Genomic DNA, 10,123 nt, shown 5'->3' on the forward strand with positions numbered 1-10,123 from the left:
ATAACGTGCATCTTCCCAGGAGACAGAACCCCCCCCCCCCCACAGCGTAGTCAAGGAATGAAACCAAGAGGCCTCTGGGAAGAATGCAATCTGCCATTTTCAAGAACCAGGGGCCACTGCCTTCCTGGTCTGAGTAAAAATGAGCTTCCCACCTGGATTCCTGTCCTGGCTCTGCCCTTGCTGACAGAAGTGACATCACGATCCATGTACGCTTTACTACTGTGCTTCTACAGAACATGCGGCCAGCAAATGCTTAGTAAACCGACTGTCAGGCAGAAAGCGATAGTGCCTATGGCCAGAAAGAGCCCAAAACTGAACCAAACCAGGAAAACAGTTGGTGGGCAACTTTGAGAGCAGGATTTGTGAAATTTTTGAAGTTGTTCTTATAGCATTTTTTTTTTTTTTGTAAGTTTGAAACTATTTCCCTCTGAAAAGCTTTCGAAAGTCTCTTGCGTTGCACAAGCCCAGAAACTGCACAAAGACAGGGTCACCACAATAGTGGACAATAGTTTTAATAGTTCTAAGAAGGTTTCTTTCCCCCCTTTTAAGTTTCTCCATATTTTAAAGTATATCTTGGTGTCTTTTTTCTTGGAAGGACATCACAAGAAAAGCTCGTTAAACTTAATAGAACTGCTTAGATGTGATTTACAACTATTGGGTGTATCAGGGGTGCCAGAAACGTAACACCCAGCCCTAGATGCCTAGTCAGGGAGCCTTCTGAGATAAGCGTTCTCAGCTTCCACACTGTGTCTGCTGAGCCGGCTTAAAGGGGAGAAATGTCCCGTGGCTCCTGATTTATCCCCTTCTGGCACACAAGCACCAAAATGCTGAAATAGTGGGTACACATACCCCCTCTCTTTGGATGTATGCAAGCCTAGCATTTATGACACTGGATATAAACCAGGGCTTCTGTGTCACTGAGCATGGAATTTATTTATGAAAGCCGCATTCCCTCTAGTGGGAGGGGTCACGAGACTGGAATCCTTGAATTTTCCAGGATTAGAATGTGCTATCAGCCAATTGCTTTTTAAAGCAGTTTTTGTTTCATCGGCTTCAAGCAAACTTCAACAATGATTGCCCTTAAATACAAGATAAAGGGCTGTATTTGTTCACTGGAGTACAGTAACAAATATCACAATCAGAAATATGATGTCTCAGTCTGGAGACCTGGGGCCCATGGACCTGGAGGAAAGAGCTTGCCTGGCCTTCTTCCCAGCTTCTCAGTGCTCCTGGGCTTGGGGCAGTCTAATGCTAATTGGCATGTTCCCCATCTGTGTTTCTCCATGGCCCGGTTTTCTCTTTCTAGAAGAACCTGGTTGTGCTGGATTGGAGCGCACTGTCATGACCACGTCTCAGATCCCACAGAGCCTCAGTTCCCAGGCATTGAAGATTAGCACTTCAACGTTTTGCCCTTTGGGGAAGAAATAACCTATCACAAACATTTGTGCAACTATAGCTCTCTACAGACCAGGCTCAAACAGTTTCACATTAATTCCAGTGTTCCTAGCAATTCCAACAATTCAACAAAAGTAAAACAAAAATTCTTAACTTGTTTTTTCGCTTTCTCATTTTAGTCTGTAAACCTTTTATAAAAGTGATACCTGGTACCAGCAATGTATCTCAGTGACTAAATATTTACCTGCTACCAAGCCAGGCAACCTGAGTTCTATACTGAGCACCTACAGGTGGACGGAGAGAAGCAACTTCTGCCAGTTGTCCTCTGACCTCCGTATTTGAGGTGGTACATGAGCACGCATATGCACACATACACACATTTCCAAATATAATCACATATATACACACACACATGTACACTAAAACACATACACACATACAATGTGGTCTTTACCCTAAGCACTGCATGGCTGTCAAAGAGTATTCATAGTACTTCAAAGGTAACAGAACACAGGAATGTATGTGGTGGCCTGAGAGGTCAGGATCCTTGTAAATCACATGGGATCCCCAAGTCACACCTCAGCCATGTCACCAACACAACACAGTTGGGAAAATATTAACTCCATTTCACTAGCAGTTTGACAGCCAGTGTCCATAGTGATAAATAGAGCTCCAGGAGTTTCTGCGCTGATGTCAACGCTAACAGGCATGCCCAAAGTGATTTGTTATCCAGTGGCAAGTTGGTGATTATTTCAATAGGGCCAAAGAAAGGGAAAATCTGAACAGATTCAAAGATTTCCCTAGGGCTGTGCACACTCAAACAGCCCTCCACTGGGTTTGTCTTAAGAGGAAGACAGGTTACAGGAAGCATACATAGAGATGCCCCAGCCCAGCCAGCACCAGTTACTGTGCTCATGTGGTGGTTGTTTCATCTACTTTTCAGAACTTGGGGAAATGTAGACTGAAGTTGTGCAAACCTCTGTCTGGACTCTAGGAAGGAAGCCTATCCTGGCCCAAAATCTCCTTGGCTCCTCTCGTTACTAAAGGTTTGGCTTTTAGTGGAACAAGTCAAACTTACAAATACACTAGCCCTTGGCCTTGACCAAGGAGTGACCTCAGAAAGTCTTTTCTCTGGTAGTAGGTGTGAGTTGAGGAGATTTCCTGTCGTCTCTTCTGCATGCTTGCACAGATTAGTGGATACTTTCCCCATCCTTCTGGTCCTGCTGCCTGACTAGAGTAATGTGTGCTGAACGTTGAAACACACAACAACACCCTTTGCCCTACAAGGCCCAAATTCTCTTGTTGCAAAACCTCTGTGTGACACAATTCATGACTCTTACAGGTACCTGGTCCCTTGGAGGCTGAGTCAGAGTGAAGAGGGAGGAAACCGGATGCCTGGCATAGGAAGGAGCTGCACATCACATCTAACCACAGTAATGAAGACTATGTGACATCGGCAGAGGGAAAGATACAGAGCTCAGGGCGTGTGTGTGTGTGTGTGTGTGTGCACCACATGTGTGCAGTTCAGAGGTCAGAAGACAGCATCAGATCCCCTGGAACGGGAGCTTCAGACAATTCTGGGCCGCCATGTGGGTGATGAGAAGAACCACCCCAGCCTGGTACCAGCAAGTCGTATTAGCAGGGAGGGATTATATTAAATGGGAAATTCATTTAAAATGTTCATGATTTTCTCAGCAGCCAAGACAATGACAGTAAAAACCAGACTGTTGTACCCATCAGATCTCCCTGCTCCAGCTCCCAGCCATCCTCTCTGCAGCTGTGTTTGCAAGGCGACCTCTCCACACAGGAAGGCTGTTGAGCCACCGGCCATCCTGAACTGCTCTTGTTTCCACCTCCTGAGATTCCAGCCTTTCTACCTCGTGGCCCTGAAACATGTGTTTCCACTTTCCACGCTGCCAAACTCTTGGGCGGAGGAGGAGAGGCAAGGCTTTGCCTTTGCACATCCTATAAGCTGAAGTCATCTTGGAAGCTTCAGAACCCTTGAGTTCTTTGCAATCACAGTAATGTGTCTGTGTCAGTAAGCAGTATCTGCTCACACAGGCAGGATATGTGCTGAGGACAAGCTGGCCCAGGCACAGAGACACAAGCTGCTTGAACTAAAAGTTACCTTCATTGACACTATGATTAAATAAGCCAGCCACTTGCTCCCTAAAGCACAAGGCATTTCAGCATTTTTTTTTTTTTTTTTTTTTTTTGCCATGAGATACTCTGCAGTGTTTGTGCTGACTGTATCCCATAGATACACTGGCATAGGAAACCCAGCCAGCCGGTTGCTGCAGAGAATTGCATTACCAGCACAGACTGCCGTTATGGCTTGCCCTGATGGGTGCTCTTGGACAGAATCAGTACCCCAGCTGCCTTGCTATAAAAACACTGGCAAAAGGTCTGCCTACAACAAGATCTAATTCCCATTCCTTCTGGATGTACATTTGTCAATAAAGCCTGAAAATAAATGGAAACATTTGTGCTGGGCCAAGGCCATGGTCTATTTTGGGTTCTCTTGGGTTCTCCATTGACCTAGGGCTAGGAAAGAATATGTTTTCGAAGACTTGAGATTCTCTCCACAGGACAAGAAGTCCTGATTTCATCACTTAAGAAGAACTTGTTCATTCAACTTCTTTTGTTGTTGTTGCTAATATGAGGTCATGACTGCTCTTGGGTAAAATTTTTAAGTCTTCCCTTGCATTCGGAGTTGGCCTGCTTCAAGAAGACTATAGTCTTGGAAATCAGGGGAAGGGTCAAGTCCTGTGAGATCGGCAGGATCCATGGCCATCTTTTACAACACAGGGGCCAATCCTGAAAGTAAAGACATTAGATCCACAAACCAGCCATGTGGTCACCTGTGTCGATTGTAGACTGACACACATCAAGCACAGATAAATCTTGAGTAATGACTGCTCAAAGTAGAAAACAAATTACAGAGTTCGTCAAGGGTACAAAGTAAGCACTCCAATCCCAGAGGGAGGGATGAGGGCACACCAACTCAAGACAGGGTCAAAGTGACGGTCTTACAAAACTCAGCAGGACAAACACTGAACTGTAAAGCCTCACACTCTACACCTAACAGTCATGATGACATTATCTGAGCTCCACTGGGCCTGCACCTATGGTTCCTCTTTCTGCAACATTCATGGGCTCTCTCTTGGACTGGATTCACATGAATCTTGACAGTGTTGCATGTTTCTGACATCTCCTACATCCTGGGATATACACAGCAACTTGGGTTTCATCTTTACAGCTTCACGCAGTGACCTCTCCTGGCCTCTCTGCAGGGAATATGACCTTGCTATATATCACCTAACCTTGCCAGCTTTTTCTGAAGCCTCATCACAACTCTCTGTGACCCTGTAACTCCTATATTCTAACATAACTCCAAAGCTAGAATGAGGCAGACAGCAGCGGACAATGCAAGTTGTGCTTCCAGCTTAAGGCACGGCCTGGTCCCTTTGGACGGACCACTGAAGCATGTTTGGTGAGGGAGAGCACTTCCTCACGTGGTCGTATTTAAGCTGGTGCTTTGGGGGCTCTATTTTCTCAGGGCCTCTCTTCAAATATTTAGTATTTAGATTAGGCTTTCAGTTTTACACATGGAGTCCTCCAGGTGTGAGATCTGCCATCAAGGCTCCTTTGCGACTGTCCTGGTGCAAAGTGAATAGTTTCTCTTCTATGGGAATATTCTCTTTAATAATTACATTATCTTTGTCTGCCCTTACCCAATCATCCACCTTAACCATGCTAATACTTTTTTTTCCTGGACAAACTGCACATCATTCACATCTTTCTGCTCTGCTCTTTGCTTTGAATTCTCACTAGAACTCAGATTAAAATCATTGCACAGTAGCCAGTCCATAGCTCAAACACCCTGTTGTTTTGAATTTCCTCCATCGGTTACTTTTGAATTCATCTTCAAAAGTCAGAACACAAGAATTAAGGAGCTAGATTCTTTGCCAGAGTGTAACCCAGTGGCCCCTCTTTCAATGGTCAGTAGGGTCCTCATGTCCTCTCTGAAGCCCCCTGAACCTTTATTCCCACAATGCCAACATCGTTGTATTTGTCACTCTCAGCAGAATGGCTTGTTACTCTCTGCTTACAGCATCCCATATCTTTCCTATCCTGTAGCTCCAAAGCCTTGCATGTTCCTACCACAAATTGCCATGCCTACCTCAGTGGTGGCTCGCAACAGGCCTGAAACCTGGAACGAGTCCTGAGGAAAAAGAGTCTCAAGGAGACTCAGCCTCCTGGAGTCCTGGCATTTCCAATAATCTATATACATGAACCCTATCTGCATGCTAGTATGGTGTATGCTCTCTTTCAATATTATTAATGCCTTTAAAGATTGAATTTTTACCATAGGTGAAGTTTCCACTAGTGTTCCAAAGTCCTAAAACTTACTTAAAGCCAGTGTTCCAAAGTGAGGCCTGTCTGTGGCAACAAATCACTTCCTTTTTAACATCTCAAATGAAGAAAAAAAACCAGACACATTAAATACATTTTTACTATGTCCCATGGTATACAACTTTCTAAATTGGGCATAGTTAAGACATGAAATATGGGGCTTTAGAATGTATATAGATCTACAATTTAAGGGTTTACATTTCTGATTAAATACTGGATATGATTATGTATAAATATAATTAGAGAGCCAAGACCATTTCCATTTAAGAATATCATCGAGAAGAGTTCATGAATTCTTGTATCTTGTTGGTTATCTTCTTCATGTTTGCATTTTATTTTCTTTCTCCCCTGTATCAGACATTGGCTGGTTTACTGCATTAGGTGCAATGGATTCATTCTTAATTCTCCTGTATTCATTTGTTCCCTTCAAGAAGTTGACTCTCTTTTGTGCTATCCTGGTGAGACTGTCTTCCTTCCTCCACTGTGTATGCTGTCCACCATGTATACATGCTATATACTATCTGTGTATGCTGTCTGCTGTGTATGATGTCTACCATTCATGCTGTCTGCCATGTATTCATGCTGTCTACCATGTATGCTGTTCACTGTGTATGATGTCTACCATGTATGCAGTTCATTGTGTGTTGTCTACTATGTATATACTGTTCCTTTAAGCACTGTCTGTAGAGCTGGTTTGGCAGTCATGAACTGATTTACTCTGTGTATCTCCTTACTCTGATTTCTCCATCAATTTTAAGAGATAGCTTTGCTGAGCATAATCATCTGGATGGACAGCTATTTACACTCAGCACTTAAACTATTTCCTGGGTTGCTAATGAGAGAACTGATAGTATTCAGGTATATTTGCCTTTGTTTGTTAGCATTTTTCTTTACAGATTTTTAATATTATTTCACTCTCTCTCTTTGTCGTTTTGGCATCTTTAGACTGTGGTAGAGAGATTCTTCTTTGACAGGTCCATCTGAGGTTCTTAATGCTTCTACTTAGATGTCCAACTCTTTCCCTTGGTTTCAGAGACTTCTACTATAGGCTCACTGAACACATTTTCTTTACTTTTTGTTTTTGTTTTCACTCCCTCAATTCTGTGAATTCCTAAGTATATCTTAATTGCACTCCACAATTCGTAGATATTATAGTTCAACTCTTTTCTTCACTGATGTTCGAATGTCACATTCCCTTCTTGCCTGCTTCCTCTCTTCCTTTAGCTGGACCTAGTCTGTTGCGGAAGCCATTTTGGTCTTGTTTGTTTGTCTTTAATGCATGGAAACTTTCTATTTGGATTCCATTTCCTTACTGACTCTCTTACACATGCTTCTAACTTTCTCCCCTGCATTTCTGACTTCCTTTTCTGTCCCAAATTGATTTCCTTCATGCATCTGCCTGTTCACATCTCATCAATGGCATCAATTATATTTTAATATTTAATTGATTATTTAACACTCTATCACTGCACTAATGAGCTCAGTAGCTGAGGAACTTCGGTGTGTTGAAGGTCTCATATTGCCTTGCTTTTGTGCAGTTGTATGTGTTTCTGTGCTGTAATTAGCTCATCTGTTGGCTTGACTCTATCTGCCAGTTCTACCTGGGGTCTTAATGGAGCTGCTCTGTATTAAAGGCCCAATTCCCAGCAGTGCCATTCAAGGAGGAGAAAGGAAATCATTAGCAACTCCAGCAAGCCAAACAAGATACACAAATACCCTTCTACTCTACTAGGAATGAAGATGAGAGCTTAAGGGGAGATTGCAGAGAAGGAATTACATCAAATCCCACTAATATACCACCGTTGACCAAGAACATGAACCGGAAAAGGTAATGGAGAGATGATAAATTAAAAACTATGAAGGATGAAGGTAGAGATATGAGTGAAATGAAGGGAAAGGGAAAGAAAAAATTTGTTATGTAAAAGAAAGTCTAAATGGAAAAGGAAGAACGTTATTAAGAGGAAGAGGAAAGACCAAGAGATTTGAAAGGAAGGGAAAGGAGAGGTTGAGGAGAAGGCAGGGAAAACACTGCCCAAGAATGGAAAGTTAAACAAGTCAGGTAAATAGGAGAAGGGAAATAAAAATTCAAAACAAAAGTATTTGGAAAACAAAAAACAGAGGCCTTCCATGTAGGCTAGTGGAGCACACGCTACTTCCTTGTGACATGGTTAAAGGGCCAATTCTAAGAATTGGCCATTCCAAAAAGAAAAGGACTAATAGCTTTGGAATCCAAAAAGGTAACAACAGATACCAACTAGTGAAAAGTACTGGTTGAACAAACCAGACATAGCTCCAGTGGTGTGGCTACCGGGCAGAGGTGGGGAAGCACCAGCCCCACCCAAAAGATAAGAATAAGCCAGAGCCTTCGCAAGCCCCAGATGCAGCTGCAGGCTTCGGTGAGACAGTGATTCCTCAGGCGAATGAGTCAGCAGCAATGAGGAGCATGGCTCTGTCTTTCTGTGACTCAGGGGACATCCGAGAAGCTTAAGCCTGAGAGAGATCCTAGTTTGGAAAAGAGAGCTATCCTGAAGGATGGAGACAGCTGAGTTCAGCCTGTCACAGCCCTGGGTTGTGACACAGCCTATGACACAGATAGAGCAGAAGGGCATGGAATGCTCAGAGGTGCAGCTTGTGGGAAGCTACATTCAGATAGTGAAGAGAAGGACCCCGGTCTCAGTCACCAAAGGCCAATCTCATTAGCTGAGATATCACTGGATTTTTGACAGCCCTAAGCCTAAAGCGGATCAACCTGTAGAGCCACCATCTCCCTTTTAGTGCTGTGGAGCATGAGAAGGTAGCATTTCTTCAGCAGGGTGAGCAACACTTAGGGAATCTACAAATGGATGGAACTTGAAAGTACGGTATTAAACAAGATGGCCCAAACTCGAAATACAAAGTGCACAGATTCTCCCTCATGTGACGATCCTAGCCTATTATGTATGTGTGTGCACATATCAACAGATACAAGTGTGAGGAAAACCTAAAACACCAGAGAGAAGATGGAGAGGGGAGACCAACAGATGAAGAGCAGTGGAACTTAAAAGTGGAAAATAGAGCCAGGCGGTGTTGGTGCATGCCTTTAATACCAGGACTTGGGAGGCAAAGGCAGACAGATCTTTATGAGTTCAAGGCCATCCTGGTATACAGAGTGAGTTCAGGACATCCAGAGTTACATAGAGGAAACCCTGTCTTGGGAGGAAAAAGTGGAGTGGGGGTAGACTGGCAGAGATCAAGTGTGGCAAAGGATGAGGGAGAAGGGGGAAAGGAAAAGCATTATATTCAAAAATGTCCTAATATTATTTAACTCATATGCTAATTTCAATTGTTAACTTAAAAAAGAAGGGGCAATAATTATGACTGAGAGGCCAAAAAATTCAATAAATTATACAAAACAAACTATCAGCCCTAAACTTGGTTCTTTGAAAAGCTGAACAAGATTCATGAATGCCTAACCAAGCTGACCAAAAGAATGAGAGGGTCCAGTCAAATTAGAGATGCAAGGAGAGGTTACTACAGGTTCCAGTGAAATTCAGATAATTGTTAATAGTTCCAAAACATATCTTCAAAATGGAAATCTCAAAAATAGATAAGTTCTGAGATACTGTGGCTTACCAAAGTTAAGCCAAGAACATACAAGCACATAGATTTACAACAAGCATTGCGGTTGAAGGAGCAATAAAAAAGTCCCCTAAGCCGGGCATGGAAGTGCATGCCTTTAATCCCAGCACTTGGGAGACAGAGGCAGGTGGATTTCTGAGTTCGAGGCCAGCCTGGTCTACAAAGTAAGTTCCAGGACAGCCAGGGCTACACAGAGAAATCCTGTCTCGAAAAAAATAAAATAAAAAAGTCCCCTAACAAAGAAAAGGCCCCAACTCAATGGACTAGTGTGCACATCTACCAGCCCTTTAAGGAAGAGCCAACATCAACACTCCCCACACTGATCCACAGAATAGAACACCACAAGCTCATTGTACCCGGATGTCATAACCAGATATTGCTGCTCCATAAGGATAGACCAATGTACATGAGAATGCATTAAGATCAATCACCATAAGCTGGACTCCAGAAAACCAAATAACCCCATTAAAAAATGGGGCACAGTGTCTCAAAAAAAACAAAAACAAAAACAAAAACAAAAAAATGGGGCACAGAGATAAACAAAGAATTTTCAACTGGGGAATATTGAATGGCTGAGAAGCATCTCAAAAAATGTTCAACATCCTAATCATTAGGGAAATGCAAAGCAAAACAACCCTGAGATTCTACTTCATACCAGTCAGAATGGCTAAGATCAAAAATTCAGGTGACAGCA

The sequence above is a fragment of the Mus pahari genome, chromosome 13, assembly GCF_900095145.1.
Source record: "Mus pahari chromosome 13, PAHARI_EIJ_v1.1, whole genome shotgun sequence".
NCBI classification, from domain to species: domain Eukaryota; kingdom Metazoa; phylum Chordata; class Mammalia; order Rodentia; family Muridae; genus Mus; species Mus pahari.